The 20,211-nt window shown below is 45.4% G+C and overlaps 1 pseudogene; it reads left to right on the top strand.

The window, feature by feature from the left end:
• The window catches only part of LOC139225796 (protein sel-1 homolog 1-like), a 61,598-nt pseudogene that overhangs the window by 24,775 nt on the left and 16,612 nt on the right, over positions 1-20,211 (top strand).

Here is a 20,211-nt window from a genome sequence, read left to right as displayed (position 1 = left end):
AAGTTGAGCAGGTTGGGCCTATACTAATTGGAGTTTAGAAGAATGAGAGGTGATCTTATTGCAACATATAAGATAATGAGGGGGCTCGACAAGTTAGATTCAGAGAGGATGTTTCCTCTCGTGGGGGAATCTAGAACTTGGGGGCATAGTTTAAGAATAAAGGGTCGCCCATTTAGAACTGAGATGAGGAGGAATTTCTTCTCTCAATGGGTTGTAAATCTATGGAATTCTCTGCCCCAGAGAGCTGAGGAGGCTGGGTCATTGAATGTATTTAAGGTGGAGACAGACAGATTTTTGAAAGATAAGTGAATAAGGGGTGCACATAGACGCGGACCTGAGTCCATGATCAGATCAGCCATGATTTTATAGAATGGCAGAGCAGGCTCGAGGGGCTGAATGGCCTAACCCTGCTCCTATTTCTTATATTCTATGCTCTTAGAACGAAGAACAGCAGCATACTACTTCTGATGAAAAAGGTCTAATCATTGATGATATGGAAGATGTTAAAAAGATCCAATGGCATTTGGTGGCATTGCTGATGGTGAGCACTATGTGTGTTCCCTTCCTGTTTATGGACCAGGAGTACTTGAGCTGTACTACTGATGATGGGACAATGACCAATTCTGGTGTGCAATAACCTACACCTATAATCGGGACCACAAGCGGGGACTTTGTGAAACTGAAGAAGAAGCCAATTAAAGAAAACTTGCACAAGAGGCAGAGACAATTTTTTATCATATTGGAATGAAATGCGAAAAAGGATATCAAATAGTTGTCAAAGCAGCTGACGTGGGAAATTCCAAGTCCATGGAGAAGGTGGGCTGTGCCATTCTGTTGGATTACTCCTAAAGTTAAACATTGGAACAGCTAAGAATTTATTTGAGATGCTTACAGAGCAGGGGTCTCTGAAAGGTCAAACAGCACTTGGATTCCTTTATGTGTCTGGAGTGGGAGTCCATTCAAGTCAAGCTAAGACGTAGGTATTTTGCACCTTTGGAGTGCTTGGAGGAAACTTGCTATCACAGTGATTTTGGGTTATAGATATTGGGCTGGTATAGGAATCGCTCAGAGCTGTAAATTTGCACTAACACATTACAAACTAATGGCAAATTATGTTGTCAATGATATATCTTTAACTGGTAATTTTGTTCAGAGAATGCGCCTTCTTGATGAAACAGAACACTCTGGTGTTGGCAGTGGAATGCTGGAAGATGTCTTGATCCAATACTACCAATTCCTGGCTGAAAAAGATGTCCAAGCGCAGGTTGGACTTGGTCAATTGCATTTGCATGGAGGACGACGTGTGGAACAAAATGATCAGAAAGCCTTCAAGTACTTTAACCAAGCAACAGCTACTGGAAACTCTCATGCAGTGGGATCCCTTGGAAAGATGTATGCAAAGAGTAGTAATGTTGTACCCCAGAACAACAACATTACTTCAATAAACATGCAGAGAAGGGTAATCCAGCTGGGCAGATTTGCCAAGTGGTTGGCGCTGAAGTACTTTCAGAAAGCTGCTGAACGGGGTTGGGTGGGTGAACAGCTCCAGCTGGGTTCCATGTATAGGATATTACAATGGTGTAGTTGTGAAAGGAGCTTACAAACAAGCCTTGAAGTATTTTAACCTTGCCTCACAAGCTGGACGCATTCTGGCTTTTTATAATAAAATCAGGAATTGCTGGAAATACTCAGCAAGTTAGACAGTATCCATGGAGAGAGAAACAGAGTTAACGTTCCAGGTCGATGACCTTTCATCAGAACTGGCTTTTTATAATTTGGCTCAAATGCCTGCACTCGGCAGTGGAGCTTTCAAACTAGAGTTTTCAAGATGGCTCCTAGGCTAGCAGCTCCCTAGGGGTTTCCTCACTGTGTTCCTCTATCCTTGGCAATCCGCTGCCATCCTTTACCTTTGCTCTCCCAATCTCCTCTCTTCCACTGTTTAAGTACCTCTGGCTCTAATAGTGTGTGCATTTTAGCCCTCATTTTCATCATAGACAGTCCCTTGGAATCGAGGAAGACTTGCTTTCACTCTAAAAGTGAATTCTCAGGTGGCTGTACAGTCCAATGTGGGAATTACAATCTCTGTCACAGGTGGGGCAGACAGTGGTTGAAGGAAAGGGTGGGTGGGGAACCTGCTTTGCCGCACGCTCCTTCCGCTGTCTGCGCTTGATTTCTGCATGCTGTCGGTGACGAGACTCGAGGTGCTCAGCACTCTCCCGGATGCTCTTCCTCCATTTTGGGTGGTCTTTGGCCAGGGATTCCCAGATGTCAGTGGGGATGTTGCACTTTATTAAGGAGGCTTTGAGGGTGTACTTGAAACGTTTCCGCTGCTCACCTGGAGCTCGCCTGCCATGTAGGAGTTTCAAGTAGAGCGCTTGCTTACGGAGTCTCGTGTTGGGCATGCGGATGATGTGGCTTGCCCAACAGAGCTGGTCGAGTGAGGTCAGTTCTTCGATGCTGGGGATGTTGGCTTGAGTGAGAATACTGACGTTGGTGCGTCTATCCTCCCAGTGGATTTGCAGGATCTTGCGGAGGCAGCGTTGGTGGTATTTCTCCAGCGCTTTAAGATGTCTGCTCTATATGGTCCATGTCTCTGAGCCTTATAGGTGGGTGGGTATCACTACTGCCCTGTAGATAATAAGCTTGCGCCAGATTTGAGGTCCTGGTCTTCAAACACTCTCTTCCTCAGGTGACCGAAGGCTGCCCTTGCTGATAGTAGGATAGTAGGAGGTATGGAAAATGGTCCACATTGTCCAAGGCTGTGCCATGGATTTTGATGACGGGGGGGCAGTGCTGTGTGATGGGGTCAGGTTGGCGGCGGACCTTTGTCTTGCCTTACGTATATTTAGCGTAAGGCCCATGTTTTCATATGCCTCGGTGAAGGTGTTGACGATGGCTTGGAGTTTGACCTCTGTGTGTGCACAGATGCAAGTGTCGTCCGCATACTGTAGTTCGATGACAGAGGATAGAAACATAGAAACATGGAAAATAGGTGCAGAAGTAGGTCGTTCGGCCCTTCGAACCTGCACCACCATTCAATAAGACCATGGCTGATCATTCACCTCAGTACCCCTTTCCTGCTTTCTCTCCATATCCCTTGATCCCTTTAGCCGTAAGGTACATATCTAACTCCCTCCTGAATATATCCAATGAACTGTCATCAACAACTCTCTGCGGCAGGGAATTCCACAGGTTAACAACTCTCTGAGTGAAGAAGTTTCTCCTCATCTCAGTCCTAAATGGCCTACCCCTTATCCTAAGACTGTGTCCCCTAGTTCTGGACTTCCCCAACATCGGGAACATTCTTCCCGCATCTAACCTGTCCCGTCCCGTCAGAATCTTATATGTTTCTATGAGATCCCCTCTCATCCTTCTAAACTCCAGTCTATAAAGGCCCAGTTGATCCAGTCTCTCCTCATATGTCAGTCCAGCCATCCCTGGAATCAGGCTGGTGAACCTTCGCTGCACTCCCTCAATAGCAAGAATGTCCTTCCTCAGATTAGGAGACCAAAACTGAACACAATATTCGAGGTGAGGCCTCACCAAGGCCCTGTACAATTGCAGTAAGACCTTCCTGCTCCTATACTCAAATCCCCTAGCTATGAAGGCCAACATGCCATTTGTCTTCTTCACCGCCTGCTGTACCTGCATGCCAACTTTCAATGACTGATGAACCATGACACCCAGGTCTCGTTGTACCTCCCCTTTTCCTAATCTGCCACCATTCAGATAATATTCTGCCTTCGTGTTTTTGCCACCAAAGTGGATAACCTCACATTTATCCACATTATACTGCATCTGCCATGCATTTGCCCACTCACCTAACCTGTCCAAATCACCCTGCAGCCTCTTAGCATCCTCCTCACAGCTCACACCGCCACCCAGTTTAGTGTCATCTGCAAACGTGGAGATATTACACTCAATTCCTTCATCCAAATCATTGATGTAGATTGTGAAGAGCTGGGGTCCCAGCACTGAGCCCTGCAGCACTCCACTAGTCACTGCCTCTCATTCCGAAAATGACCCGTTTATCCCAACTCTCTGCTTCCAGTCTGCCAACCAATTCTCTATCCACGCCAATACATTACCTCCAATACCATGTGCTTTGATTTTGCACAACAATCTCTTATGTGGGACCTTGTGAAAGGCCTTTTGAAAGTCCAAATACACCACATCCACTGGTTCTCCCTTGTCCACTCTACTAGTTACATCCTCAAAAAATTCCAGAAGATTTGTCAAGCATGATTTCTCTTTCATAAATCCATGCTGACTTGGACTGATCCTGTCACTGCTTTCCAAATGCGCTGCTATTTCATCCTTAATAATTGATTCCAACATTTTCCCCACTACTGATGTCAGGCTAACTGGTCCATAATTACCCGTTTTCTCTCTCCCTCCTTTTTTAAAAAGTGGTGTTACATTAGCTACCCTCCAGTCCATAGGAACTGATCCAGAGTCGATAGATGGTTGGAAAATGATCACGAATGCATCCACTATTTCTAGGGCCACTTCCTTAAGTACTCTGGGATGCAGACAATCAGGCCGCGGGGATTTATCAGCCTTCAATCCCATCAATTTCCCCAACACAATTTCCTGCCTAATAAGGATATTCTTCAGTTCCTCCTTCTCACTAGACCCTCGGTCCCGTAGTACACCCGGAAGATTATGTGTCTTCCTTCGTGAAGACAGAACCAAAGTATTTGTTCAATTGGTCTGCCATTTCTTTGTTCCCTATTATAAATTCACCTGAGTCCGACTGCAAGGGACCTACATTTATCTTCACTAAACCTTTTCGCTTCACATATCTATAGAAGCTTTTGCAGTCAGTTTTTATGTTAGAAACATAGAAACATAGAAAATAGGTGCAGGAGCAGGCCATTCAGCCCTTCTAGCCTGCACCGCCATTCAATGAGTTCATGGCTGCACATGAAACTTCAGTACCCCCTTCCTGCTTTCTCGCCATACCCCTTGATCCCCCGAGTAGTAAGGACTTCATCTAACTCCCTTTTGAATATATTTAGTGAATTGGCCTCAACTACTTTCTGTGGTAGAGATTTCCACAGGTTCACCACTCTCTGGGTGAAGAAGTTTCTCCTCATCTCGGTCCTAAATGGCTTACCCCTTATCTTTAGACTGTGACCCCTGGTTCTGGACTTCCCCAACATGGGGAACATTCTTCCTGCATCTAACCTGTCTAAACCCGTCAGAATTTTAAACGTTTCTATGAGGTCCTCTCTCATTCTTCTGAACTCCAGTGAATACAAGCCAAGTTGATCCAGTCTTTCTTGATAGGTCAGTCCCACCATCCCGGGAATCAGTCTGGTGAATCTTCGCTGCACTCCCTCAATAGCAAGAATGTCCTTCCTCAAGTTAGGAGACCAAAACTGTACACAATACTCCAGGTGTGGCCTCACCAAGGCCCTGTACAACTGCAGCAACACCTCCCTGCCCCTGTACTCAAATCCCCTCGCTATGAAGGCCAACATGCCATTTGCTTTCTTAACCGCCTGCTGTACCTGCATGCCAACCTTCAATGACTGATGTACCATGACACCCAGGTCTCGTTGCACCTTCCCTTTTCCTAATCTGTCACCATTCAGATAATAGTCTGTCTCTCTGTTTTTACCACCAAAGTGGATAACCTCACATTTATCCACATTATACTTCATCTGCCATTCATTTGCCCACTCACCTAACCTATCCAAGTCACTCTGCAGCCTCATAGCATCCTCCTCGCAGCTCACACTGCCACCCAACTTAGTGTCATCCGCAAATTTGGAGATACTACATTTAATCCCCTCGTCTAAATCATTAATGTACAATGTAAACAGCTGGGGCCCCAGCACAGAACCTTGCGGTACCCCACTAGTCACTGCCTGCCATTCTGAAAAGTACCCATTTACTCCTACTCTTTGCTTCCTGTGTGACAACCAGTTCTCAATCCACGTCAGCACACTACCCCCAATCCCATGTGCTTTAACTTTGCACATTAATCTCTTGTGTGGGACCTTGTCGAAAGCCTTCTGAAAGTCCAAATATACCACATCAACTGGTTCTCCTTTGTCCACTTTACTGGAAACATCCTCAAAAAATTCCAGAAGATTTGTCAAGCATGATTTCCCTTTCACAAATTCATGCTGACTTGGACCTATCATGTCACCATTTTCCAAATGCGCTGCTATGACATCTTTAATAATTGATTCCATCATTTTACCCACTACTGAGGTCAGGCTGACCGGTCTATAATTCCATGTTTTCTCTCTCCCTCCTTTTTTAAAAAATGGGGTTACATTGGCTACCCTCCACTCGATAGGAACTGATCCAGAGTCAATGGAATGTTGGAAAATGACTGTCAATGCATCCGCTATTTCCAAGGCCACCTCCTTAAGTACTCTGGGATGCAGACCATCAGGCAAGCTTCCTCTTGTACTATCGTGATGCCCTAGGAGTATCTGAAATCCTCCTTAGAAGGGTATTTCTGAGCTACTCCATTTGCTGGATGCCAGTGGAGACTGTTAGGTTTATAATAACTCCACAAGACTGTACATCTTCAGCTCAAACTGTTGTGACCTTGGTCTTTTTATTGTAACTCCAGAGTGAGGAGGCAGCATGATAGTCTGCCTTTTATACCTGCTTGCCCAGGGTATGCAGGTGACCCTTGGGTCTCCCATAGGTGCACCACCTGGTGGCAAATCTTACACTTTGGTTTACATACATAAAAAAGAGACAATTAAAAAAAATTCATTCATTCATAGGATGTGGGTGTCGCTGCCAAAGACAGCATTTATTGCCCATCCCTATTGACCTTGAGAAGGTGCTGAGTCGCCTTCTCTTTGTGCTGCAGTCCATGTGGAGAAGAAACTCCCACAATGCTATTAGGTAGGGAGTTCCAGGATTTTGACGCAGCGACTATGAAGGAATGCCAATATATTTTCAAGTCAGGATGGTGTGTGACTTGCAGGGGAACTTGCAGGTAGTGGTATTCCCATGTGCCTGCTGCTCTTGCACTTGGAGGTGGTAGAGGTCGCTGGTTTGGGTGGTGCTGGCGAAGAAGCCTTGGTGAGTTGTTGCAGTGCATCTTGTCGATGGTACACACTGCAGCCACGGTGCGCCAATGGTGGAAGGAATGTGTGTTTAAGGTGGTGGATGGGGTGTCAATCAAGTGAGCTGCTTGTCTTGCATGGTGTTGTCCAGGCAAGTGGAAAGTATTCCATTACACTCCCGACTTGTGCCTTGTAGGTGGTGGGAAGGCTTTGATGAGTCAGGACATGAATCACTCACTGCAGAATACTTAGCCTCTGGACTGCTCTTGTAGCCACTGTATGCTTGTGTCTGATCCAATTAAGTTCTGATCAATGGTGTTTCAGTTGGATAACCAGGTGGTGAAGGATTTATTTACTGAGAGACACAAATTACATACCGTACACCCCCAAGATAAGCCTCCCTTCCCCAGCCTGCTCCCCTATTTTTGAGCACAAGTGAGACTCCAATTAACACCCACCAACTGAATACAATTAACACCCAATTGAAAGATTCCCTTCTCTCTCTAAATTAAAAAATATATAAAAGTACAACCAAATTTCAATAAATGTTCTGTACAAAGCATTACATTGTGATAGGGGTTCTGGAGAAGGGTTCTAATAAATTATTTTCGTAAAACAATCCAACAATTGATGACTTGAATCCACCCATTTAATTTGAGATTTCCTTTCTCTTGGAGCAATGTTAATCTGTAATCTTTTCTCATTCACATTTTTTTGTAGAGCGTATATTATCCCACAATTAACAATTGTCTGCATAACATTCAATGGGTATACTATATTCAGTACTCCCATTGTATAAGGTATCATTCAAGATAGTTGCCAAAGAGAATACCATATCCACTGCCTCCACAAGAGCCAGAGTTTTAGCAGCCAGAGTACTTTTAACAATCCATTTTATTTTCTTAGTTGCCTAAGATAAAAAGGAAAATATTTCTCATTCTTACCGATAAGAAACACTATGGCCGCGATTTCACCAACCGTGGTGGGGCCAGTGGCAGGTTGCAACCCCACTCCTGTCTCCAGCCCGCACTGTGAAAAGAATTTTCCCTAGATTGGGCTTGTTAAGCCCGCCCTGCGAGGTTCCCGGCCAATTAAAAGGAAGCAAGTCTGAGGTCATTAGATGACAAGTCATCAGCCTGTTTCCTTAAGAGACCATGGCTACATTGATTGACAGTTTTCTGCAGCATTGAGTTGCTGTAAACACTGACAAGCACTGCACAAAGGTGCATGGCTGCACCCAGGCTCTCCCATCACTTCCTTCAGATGCTTATGGAGGGAGTCACAGCATGCAGAGAGTTTCTCTTCCCTTCCAATGGGCGGAAGAGACCTCCCCAGGACACCAATGCAGCCTGGTTGCACATTGCACAGGAGGGCACAAGCAGGGATGTCATCTGGAGGACCTGGCTGCAGTGGTGCAAACCCTTCAATGATCTCAGTAGATCACGAAACGTTACTGCAAAGCCACACTCAACCTTATCCTGCTGTGCTACTTATCATATCCCCATCATTCTGCCTTCCCTACCCTAATCCTGCAATCCTTACTCACACCAACTTACCATGCACCTCCACCCATCCCTCTCTCTCTCTATCTATCTACATTATCACATCCCCATCTCACTAGCCACATCTGATGGAATAGATAGTATTTGAAGTTGCGATGACAGAAGCGATCTGTCAATGATGAGGTTGCTCCAAGGAGGTGACAGTGAATAGAGAGTTCACTGTAAACATTTCCAACCTGCATACAGTTCAAAAGTGTCCTCCAAATCCTGAAGGCTTCAACTTCTGAGATTGTAAAGTGAAGAGCTGTGAAATAGTAGCTTTTATACCCCTTCTGCAGCTTTCAACTAGTCAAAACAATGGAGAGTCATTGAGAACCTGACACACTTACCTGACGTGTTCCCCAAGGGATGTGAAGCTTGTAAAACACTTGGAGAAATGGTAAGTACCTGGTAAAATTCTTTTAAAATACCTTTAAAGTACCTCTTAATTATGTTAATTGGCTGGTCCGCCGCTTGGTGCCGGGTCTGTGAACCGCAGCCAGACCCAGCACTTTGGAAATTTACAAGGAGGTGGGCACAGAGCAGGATCCAGCCCCGCTGTCAATCATGGACATTATCACAGTGGGCCCGCCTCCAAACCTGCACTCGCAAGACCAGGAAGGTTCCGGCCTATGAAACAAGCTGCACTAGAATACCTATCAGGAAGATTAGCATGTGAAGCATTACTAAAGATAAATAGTTTCATGTTCTTTGAGTCACTCAAGAAGTATGGAAAGTTAAGTTTACATTGATCCAGATTTAATTTTCATAATGTTTCATTTGCTCTTAAAACATTCTCTACTATGGGGTGTTTCATTGAAGTACTTAACTCCAACACATCAAAACTAACATCTAGTCTAGTCTGAGTGTACAATCAGTTCAACTGACCATTGAAGTTTCCCAATTCTTCTGTCTTTTTTTTAGATATAGCATCATCGTTCTGTGATGACCAAGTACGATTAACCGGTGTGGGAGTAACACTCTCGAAATAGGACTGTCGCTTTAAAGTTATACCAGATCCACTTTGCTTAATATCTAAACCAATATATTTAAAAGCCCCACAGGCCTCACTCCCAGTTTTAAATTCTACTCTAATCTTATTAATGACAAATTTCTCAAATTCCACAATACCACACCACAAGAAATCATCAACATGTATCATGAAGATGCCTGAAAGTTTTCCTTTATGTTAGCAATAAAACATTGTGGGACCTGATTTTAGTTGAACATAACCTATTTTCAGCAAAACAGATCTCACCGATGCCCTGGAAGCATCATTCAGGCCATAAACACATTTGTTTAGTTTCCATCATTTTCTTTCTGCCTCTTCAGGCGGTTTCAGAAACACAAAGTACCGTCCTGCGGAAATGCGGTTTTTATGTCAATTTAATGCAGCGGCAGTTGGCGAGAGGCGGGAGCAGCGTCGGAGCGGCCTATAAAAGGCGTACCGGTGCAGCTACAGCGGGGAGAGAAGGCAAAAAAGAAGTAGAAAGGAATTAAAAGGTGACGTCACAGCCAAGGGGGTAAGTGATTGGCTGGTGATTGGTGAGTAGCTTTTCTTTTTCTTTTTTATATCAGTAAGTAAACTGTAACATTGTTGTGCCAATTTAAGGGTATCTAAGGGTTAAGGCATGGCAGGAGAGCTCGGTCACGTGTTATGCTCCTCCTGTACCATGTAGGAACTCAGGGACACTTCCGGTGTCCCTGACGACTACGTGTGTGAGAAGTGTATCCGCCTCCAGCTCCTGAAGGACCGCGTTGTGGAATTGGAGCTGAGAGTGGATTCACTCTGGAGCATCCACGACACTGAGAATGACGTGAGTGGCACGTGTAGCGAGTTGGTCTTACCGCAGGAGAAGGATCCACAGCCAGCTAGGGAATGGAAGACCAGCAGGAAGAGTAGTGCAAGGAAGGTAGTGCAGGGGTCCCCTGTGGTCATCCCCCTGCAAAACAGATACACTGCTTTGAGTGCTGTTGAGGGGGATGACTCATCAGGGGAGGGCAGCAGCAGCCAAGTTCATGGCACCGTGGCTGGCTCTGTTGCACAGGAGGGCAGGAAAAAGAGTGGGAGAGTGATAGTGATAGGAGATTCAATCATAAGGGGAATAGATAGGCGTTTCTGCGGCCGCAACCGAGACTCCAGGATGGTATGTTGCCTCCCTGGTGCAAGGGTCAAGGATGTCTCCGAGCGGGTGCAGGACATTCTAAAAAGGGAGGGAGAACAGCCAGTTGTTGTGGTGCACATTGGTACCAACGACATAGGTAAAAAAAGGGATGAGGTCCTACGAGACGAATTTAAGGAGCTAGGAGCTAAATTAAAAAGTAGGACCTCAAAAGTAGTAATCTCGGGATTGCTACCAGTGCCACGTGCTAGTCAGAGTAGGAATCGCAGGATAGCACAGATGAATACGTGGCTTGAGCAGTGGTGCAGCAGGGAGGGATTCAAATTCCTGGGGCATTGGAACAGGTTCTGGGGGAGGTGGGACAAGTACAAACCGGAAGGTCTGCACATGGGCAGGACCGGAACCTATGTACTGGGGGACTGTTTGCTAGTGCTGTTGGGGAGGAGTTAAACTAATATGGCAGGGGGATGGGAACCAATGCAGGGAGACAGAGGGAAACAAAAAGGAGACAAAAACAAAAGACAGAAAGGAGATGAGTAAAAGTGGATCGCAGAGAAACCCAAGGCAAGAAACAAAAAGGGCCACTGAATATAAAGGGGCTGCAGGAGGGGTCAAAACTAAAAATCATGGTTTAAAAACTAGGATGAAAACACTCTACCTAAATGCACGCAGCATTCGAAATAAAGTAAATGAGTTGACGGCACAAATCATTACAAATGGGTATGATTTGGTGGCCATTACAGAAACATGGTTGCAGGGTGGCCAAGACTGGGAATTAAACATACAGGGGTATCTGACGATTCAGAAAGATAGACAAGAAGGGAAAGGAAGTGGGGTAGCTCTGTTAATAAAAGATGATATCAGGGCAGTTGTGAGGGATGATATTGGCTCCAATGAACAAAATGTTGAATCATTGTGGGTGGAGATTAGAGATAGTAAGGGGAAAAAGTCACTGGTCGGCTTAGTTTATAGGCCCCCAAATAATAACTTCACGGTGGGGTGGGCAATAATCAAGGGAATAATGGAGGCATGTGAAAAAGGAACGGCAGTAGTCATGGGGGATTTTAACCTACATATCGATTGGTCAAATCAAATCGCACAGGGTAGCCTGGAGGAGGAATTCATAGAATGCATACGGGATTGTTTCTTAGAACAGTATGTAACAGAACCTACAAGGGAACAAGCCATCTTAGATCTGGTCCTGTGCAATGAGACAGGAAAAATAAACGATCTCCTAGTAAAAGATCCTCTCGGAATGAGTGATCACAGTATGGTTCAATTTGTAATACAGATTGAGGGTGAGGAAGTTATGTCAGAAATGAGCGTACTTTGCTGAAACAAAGGGGACTACAGTGGGATGAGGGCAGAGTTGGCTAAAGTAGACTGGAAACAAAGACTAAACGGTGGCACAATTGAGGAACAGTGGAGGACTTTTAAGGAGCTCTTTCATAATGCGCAACAAAAATATATTCCAGTGAAAAAGAAGGGCGGCAAGAGAAGGGAAAACCAGCCGTGGATAACCAAGGAAATAAAGGAGAGTATCAAATCAAAGACCAATGCCTATAAGGTGTTCAAGGTTAGTGGGAAAATAGAGGATTGGGAAAATTTTAAGCAACGGCAAAGAATGACTAAAAAAGCAATAAAGAAAGGGAAGATATATTACGAAGGTAAACTTGCGCAAAACATAAAAACAGATAGTAAAAGCTTTTACAGATATATAAAACGGAAAAGAGTGACTAAAGTAAATGTTGGTCCCTTAGAAGATGAGAAGGGGGATTTAATAATGGGAAATGTGGAAATGGCTGAGACCTTAAACAATTATTTTGCTTCGGTCTTCACAGTGGAAGACACAAAAACCATGCCAAAAATTGCAGGCCACAGGAATGTGGGAAGGGAGGACCTTGAGACAATCACTATCACTAAGGGGGTAGTGCTGGACAGGCTAATGAGACTGAAGGTAGACAAGTCCCCTGGTCCTGATGAAATGCATCCCAGGGTATTAAAAGAGATGGCGGAAGTTATAGCAGATGCATTCGTTATAATCTACCAAAATTCTCTGGACTCTGGGGAGGTATCAGCGGATTGGAAAGCAGCTAATGTAACGCCTCTGTTTAAAAAAGGGGGCAGATAAAAGGCAGGTAACTATAGGCCGGTTAGTTTAACATCTGTAGTGGGGAAAATGCTTGAAACTATCATTAAGGAAGAAATAGCGGGACATCTAGATAGGAATAGTGCAATCAAGCAGACGCAGCATGGATTCATGAAGGGGAAATCATGTTTAACTAATTTACTGGAATTCTTTGAGGATATAACGAGCGTGGTGGATAGAGGTGTACCGATGGATGTGGTGTATTTAGATTTCCAAAAGGCATTCGATAAGGTGCCACACAAAAGATTACTGCAGAAGATAGAGGTACGCGGCATCAGAGGAAATGTATTAGCATGGATAGAGAATTGGCTGGCGAACAGAAAGCAGAGTCGGGATAAATGGGTCCTTTTCCAGTTGGAAATCGGTGGTTAGTGGTGTGCCACAGGGATCAGTGCTGGGACCACAAGTGTTTACAATATACATAGATGACCTGGAAGAGGGGACAGAGTGTAGTGCAACAAAATTTGCAGATGACACTAAGATTAGTGGGAAAGCGGGTTGTGTAGAGGATTCAGAGAGGCTGCAAGGAGATTTGGATAGGTTAAGCGAATGGGCTAAGGTTTGGCAGATGGATTACAATGTCGGAAAATGTGAAGTCATCCATCTTGAGGAAAAAAAACAGTAAAAGGGAATATTGTTTGAATGGGGAGAAATTACAACATGCTGAGGTGCAGAGGGACCTGGGGGTCCTTGTGCATGAATCCCCAAAATTTAGTTTGCAGGTGCAGCAGGTAATCAGGATGGCGAATGGAATGTTGGCCTTCATTGCGAGAGGGATGGAGTTCAAAAGCAGGGAGGTCCTGCTGCAACTGTATAAGGTATTGGTAAGGCTGCACCTGGAGTACTGCGTGCAGTTTTGGTCACCTTACTTAAGGAAGGATATACTAGCTTTGGAAGAGGTACAGAGACGATTCACTGGGCTGATTCCAGAAATGAGGGGGTTACCTTATGATGATAGATTGAGTAGACTGGGTCTTTACTCATTGGAGTTCAGAAGGATGAGGGGTGATCTTATAGAAACATTTATAATCATGAAAGGGATAGACAAGATAGAGGCAGAGAGGTTGTTTCCACTGGTAGGGGAGACTAGAACTAGGGGGCACAGCCTCAAAATACGGAGGAGCCAATTTAAAACCGAGTTGAGAAGGAATTTCTTCTCCCAGAGGGTTGTGAATCTGTGGAATTCTCTGCACAAGGAAGCAGTTGAGGCTAGCTCATTGAATGTGTTCAAGTCACAGATAGATAGATTTTTAACCAATAAGGGAATTAAGGGTTACGGGGAGAGGGCGGGTAAGTGGAGCTGAGTCCACGGCCAGATCAGCCATGATCTTGTTGAATGGCGGGGCAGGCTCGAGGGGCTAGATGGCCTATTCCTGTTCCTAATTCTTATGTTCTTTATGTTCTTAACTACACTCCATGAATATGTGGCCAAAAGATTTTTAAGATTACTTTTCCAGCAGTGGAATAGTCCACTCTAACATCTGTATCACCCAGTTTCTCTTCAAAACCCCTAACAAACAACCTCGCTTTAGCCTTATAAGTCCCATCTGCAGGGACTTTTTCAGTACAAACCCATCTATGTGACAAAGCTGGTTTACCCTTATCTGGTACCTCAGAATAAACTCCAAATTCTTTTCAACTATGTTCTTTCCTTTTGTTTTGCCTCTCTTACTTGTTTATCTTCAAATTTATTGGCAGCCACCAATAACTTCTAGTTCTGTAACATGACTGTTCTGTGGTCTTTGTTTCATTGTCTGATCTATTCAAACTACAGCCCCTACTTCCACTATTATGTCTGTAAGGAGATCTCCCTCTTGCACTATTATAGACTCTTCCCATAGTAAGTGATTATTTTCTGACGCGAGAGTCACTTCCGGACTCCCCATCACTATTTGTACTGGGCTTTCTTACTTCTCACTCTTTCACCCATTCTGCCAGTCCATGGACCTTGCTTCTTGGCCATCATCCTGAACATTCATCCAAAATTTAAACCTACCAGTAACTTTTCTTGCACGTCCAAAAACTGTTGCATCTCTCAATACATTAGTCCCTTTTGGAACATATGTCACCCGTGTACCTACTTTGGGTAATTGTTCTGTGGATGTAATAGCTGTCATGTGCATCATGATCTCTCACATTACCACAGTCCAGCCCTTGCTCTAGCTCATCCTGTTCCTCAGGACATTCATCAAAAAACACATGAACATTTGAGGTGCAAGGTGCCTCATTAACTTCTATCAACACTCAGAGTCTGCAATTTTATAATCATTTCCAATTAATCGTAAGGAATGAACTTGGCAGTTGAACTGCCATGTTTGACACGTACTGTCTTACGATCATGACCCATTACCCTGCCAGGGTCTTGCCGTTCCCCGTGACCCTCTCTTTTATAGAATACCAAATCTCCTGAATTGAATTCTGTCTCAGATAGTCGAAAACGACGCCTCAGTGCTCTACAAATTTTCTCTGATACCTCAGCCTCAAGAAAAATCTGTCTGCATGCATTTAAATCCTAAGAAAAAAAATGCACTATTTGTAGTACCTTTTAGAGCAGGAATATTATCGCAATAAACAGAAGGTAATTTGGGATTGCACCCATGGACTAGTTAATAAGAACTATATCCTTCAACCATCTGAAGAGAATTCTTTGTGTACACTGAGTTGACAATTTACACTCTGGTCGGTCGGTCAGTCAAAATTCTATGCACCATGTCATCAATCACAGCATGATCCCTTTCTCAAAGTATATTGCTTAAAGTCTCTCAGTTGCTGTATTCATGGCAATGATATTCATATTCTCACACATATCTCTGAACTCCTCGTTAGTGAATTCACCTCCATTATCAGTCAAAAACTTTGTTGCTATCCCAAGTCCAGTCCCGATCCATTTCTGGCCCAGTGGGCGCCAAGTAGGCCTCGCAGCATCCCTCCCCTTTAAGTGAAGGGGAGGGATTTAGCCAAGTGTCAGCGCAACGCGGCACATCCGCGTCGCACTGACATCGCCCGCCTTACGCCCCACTCCTGACTCACTTCCACCCCAAACACCGCTGCGATGCTTTTTCAAAAGAAAAGAGGGCAAATTCCCCACCCCATCGATTCAGGCGGTAATTCACCAGAAAATTCGATTTATCAATTTCGGCCCCTAAATCTCGCAGCTAGGTTAATAAAATGGAAAATGAAACTATTTCTGTCTTAGTCCCATATCTTTAGATCCATGGTAACAACCCTGTTAAAGTCACGTGTCAATGGAAGACTTGCAACAGGACATAGGGCATCCTTCTATACTCCGTACAGTTCTCACTCATCTATATTAGCCTTGTATACTGCTCATCAACTACACCTGTATCTTTTAGCAGGATTTTTAAACAGGGACAAGTAGGTTGGGAAAATTGTCTGTAACTTTAAGACAATTTGTTTTTTTTCTACTTTTATCCTTATCGCCTGATGCCATTAATACTTGCTCCAACATTCTGATGAGAAGCATCAGGTTTGGTTAAGGGGATACATTAGTGTTCTGACTGGGTAAACTGCAGAGCAACCGATTTCCCCAAATTAATTGCCTTATGTTCCATGTCAAGTTTCATTTGTGCCTTTTTCATGGAAGTTTTACTCAAAAGCATAGGTATCTCACTACAGACTACATCTGTACTTATAAAATGGCTTACTCCAGCTATCTTGCATGGAATTACTGCTCTCGAGTGACTTCAATGTGTTGTCATCACCAGATCTAAAGCACGTAGTACTTTTATATTCCCTAACCTTGTGTCGATCATCACTACTTAATGAATCAAGATAACATTTTAACCAATCTACCCGCATATAGTTGAAGGACATTCACTAATATTGCACAATTAAAAGGAGTTCGCCACCAATATGTTCATTACGGGATTAAAATCCCTTGTGACCAGTATAATCTGTTCATGTTCATCATTATCTTCACTCTCTTCCTCAGAACTACTTCCTGCATATGTCATATCAAAGACCATGGGCTAGAAATTGGTCTTTTGGTGATAGCAGTAATTTTTCGTCATTTTTTGCCAAAAATACTACTAATCACACTGCCATTTTTAAAGGCCTAAAATTGGCAAAGAAAATGCACCCAACGGTAAAAATAGGCAATGCATGAGGATTCGGGGTGGAAACCGCGGTCCTCGACAACTTTAGTCATAGAAACATAGAAACATAGAAAATAGGTGCAGGAGTAGGCCATTCGGCCCTTCGAGCCTGCACCGCCATTCAACAAGATCATGGCTGATCACCCACCCCAGCACCTCCCCCCCACGCCCCCTCCACACCCCCTCCACACCCCCAGCCACAAGGACCACATCCAACCCCCTCCTGAACACATCCAATGAACTGGAATCAACAACTCTCCGCGGCAGGGAACCCCACAGGCCAACAACTCCCCGAGTGAAAAAGTCTCTCCCAATCCCAGCCCCAAACAGCCCATCCCCCATCCCAAGACCATGCCCCCCACCCCCAGCCCCGACCCACCCAACACCGGGAACACGCCCCCTGCACCCAACTTGCCCCGGCCCGTCAGAATCCTTCCCAAATGCCGAACACCTCCGGATGTCGAGCTCCCAGCCCCGGCCACCCCGGAGCCACGCCCCCACGATGCCAACCACACCACATCCACCAACCGCCATCTGCGCAGTCAACCCGTCCACCCCACTCTGAACACTCCCCGCACCGAGGCACAGAGGCCCCAGGCCCGCCCCTCCAACACACTTCACCCCCCCAGACCTTGCTGCAATGTGGCCCCTCCTGTCCCCCGCCCTGGGTTTCTCTGTCCCCCACCTCCACCACTCTCCCCTCCATCCCCCGCCCCCGTCTCCCCTCATCTTCCCTCTGCCTCCCCGCACAGGCTCCCATCTTAGGGGCGGTAACCTTCTGGGGCAGGGAATTTTAGCCCCCAGCGTGGAAGGGTTGCTCCCGCCGCAGAATTGGCCTTACCACCCCTCAATGGAAGCGGAGTGCAATTTCCCACACTCCACTTCCTCTGGGGGCAGTTACCGGGGCACGACTGGATGCTCCTGTGACAGTTTGAACTGGTGCTCTCCACTCTCCCATCCTGTGACAGTTGGAACTGGAGCTCTCCACTCTCCCGTCCTGTGACAGTTTGAACTGGAGCTACCACTCTCTTGTCCTGTGATAGTTGGAGCTGGTGCTCTCCACTCTCCCATCCTGTGACAGTTGGAACTGGTGCTCTCCACTCTCCCATCCTGTGACAGTTGGAACTGGTGCTTTCCACTCTCCCGTCCTGTGACAGTGGGAACTGGTGCTCTCCACTCTCTGTCAGAGGCCGATTACCGCTAAAAGACAGGGAGGAAAACTTTAAAAAAAGCAATAAACAAAAAAAAATCACAACACATTTACAAGACCTTTAACTAAGTAATTGCTGCAAAAAAAAAATGAAAAACAAAAGGATGGGACAACCTTGGATCTAGCCTGGAGGCGGCGAAGGTTGAACAGGTTCCCACTGATTCTATCGTTTAGTTCCACTCCAGTGGGGAGCTTGTTGAGAGTGAGATGGAGCATTGCAGCAAAGAAACTCGAAAAAAACAGTGGTACGATGACGCAGCCCTGCTTGACACTGGTCCGGACGTGGATTGGGTCTGTGGTGGATCCCTTTGGTCAGGATCATGGTTTACATGTCATCATGGAGCAGGCAGAAAAGGTAACACACTTTTGGGGGCAGCCGAAATGGAGGAGGATGCTGCATAGTCCCTCGCGGTTGACAGAGTCAAAGGCCTTGTGAGGTCAAAGAAGGCCATGCATAAGGGTTGATGCTGTTCCCTGCATTTCTCTTGTAGTTGACGCGTATTGGAGATCATGTTGGTTGTACCCCTTAGTGGAATCCACATTGCGACTCTGGGAGGAGCTCTTCATCCAGGAGGGGAAGACGATTGAGGAGGATTCTTGCAATGACTTTCGCAGTGGCTGACAGCAGGGAGATTCCTATGTAGTTACCGCAGTCGGACTTGTCTCCTTTTTTGAAGATGGTCACAATTACGGCATCTCTGAGATCTCCTGGCATGCTCTGCTCCTTCCAGATAAGAGAGATAAGGTCATGCCTACATGCCAATAGTGTTCTCCGCCATACACTAGTGCCTCAGCGGGGATTTCATCTGCTCCTGAGGCCTTGTTGTTCTTGAGCTGATGGATGGCCTTTTCTACCTCGTGCAGGACTGGGGTTTTGCTGAGATGGTGGCGGGGCATGCTGCAGGATGGAATCGAGGACACTCACATCGAAGGCAGAGTCTCGGTTAAGGAGATCTTCGAAGTGCTCCTTCCAGTGGGCGTTGACTGCCTTGGTGTCCTTAATGAGTGCCTCTCCATTCTTGGCCAGCAGTGGGGTGGGGCCTTGGGTGCTTGTGCCATAGGTGGACTAGCTACAAGTTAACTGCTAGTTTAAAACGCCACTGCCCATCCCCCGACCATGCCTGCTCTCTGCTTTTCTCATTGAGATCCTGGATCTCTTCTAAAATTTGGCTTCCAAATTCCTGAATTTGTCTGGACATCAAAAATACACTTCTGCATTGGATTACACTGGTCTACACCATAAGACTCACCTGCTGTGTCTCTGATCTGCTCTGTTGCTTACATTTTAAAGTAACCTTGATCAGCTTACAGCCCTTCCCCCACCGCTGCTGTTCCCTGCTAAGCCTGTGACTGGCCTACTGGTTCTACTGGTTTTTCAGCTTCACCTACAGGCTGGTTCCTGGCTAGTGTTTTACTCTCCTGGGCTGATGTATATCTCTCTGCCACTTCTGGATCTTATGCTGACCTCCAACTTCGCTATCATCTTACTGCCCCACAACCGATTCTGCATATTTCCTGGATCTTCATTCCCATGGAAATAGCTCTTTCCTCCGAAACTCTACCCTTCAAAAAGCCTCTGGATTTCACTCATCCGCTACACCTGTCTCTACACTTGGACAACAGTTCATCGATGCTCTAAGTTGACTCCATCCTACCAAGGTCATTTCTACCACCATGGGACCTCAGACATTTACTCTGTCCTATTGTCTCCTATCTATTCCTTGTTCCTACCAGGATATATGTATCATAATTGTAATGTCTATAAGCTTGTAATGTTTGTAGCTCCACATGGATGTGGACGTATTGTGTACTGCAATTGCACAGTTAATAATTAAACAGAACCAGGCAGATTTCTGGAGGCTTCCGAGAGAGTTGCCTGCCATGTAGGAAGCTGTGTGCGTTTGTGCTCTGTGAATATATCACATTTGGCGGCGAGATGGGATTTTTCGGATGATTTAAAGCTTAAATTTTGTTGGTGAAGGATTCAGCCAGCCGACAGAGAGACTTTGGAAGTTTCTGTTTTTGGAAAA

The sequence above is a fragment of the Pristiophorus japonicus genome, chromosome 1 (genome assembly GCF_044704955.1).
Source record: "Pristiophorus japonicus isolate sPriJap1 chromosome 1, sPriJap1.hap1, whole genome shotgun sequence".
In the NCBI taxonomy this organism is placed as follows: domain Eukaryota; kingdom Metazoa; phylum Chordata; class Chondrichthyes; family Pristiophoridae; genus Pristiophorus; species Pristiophorus japonicus.
The sequence above is the reverse complement of the archived record's forward strand: the minus strand, read 5'-3'. Positions and strand labels throughout refer to the sequence as shown.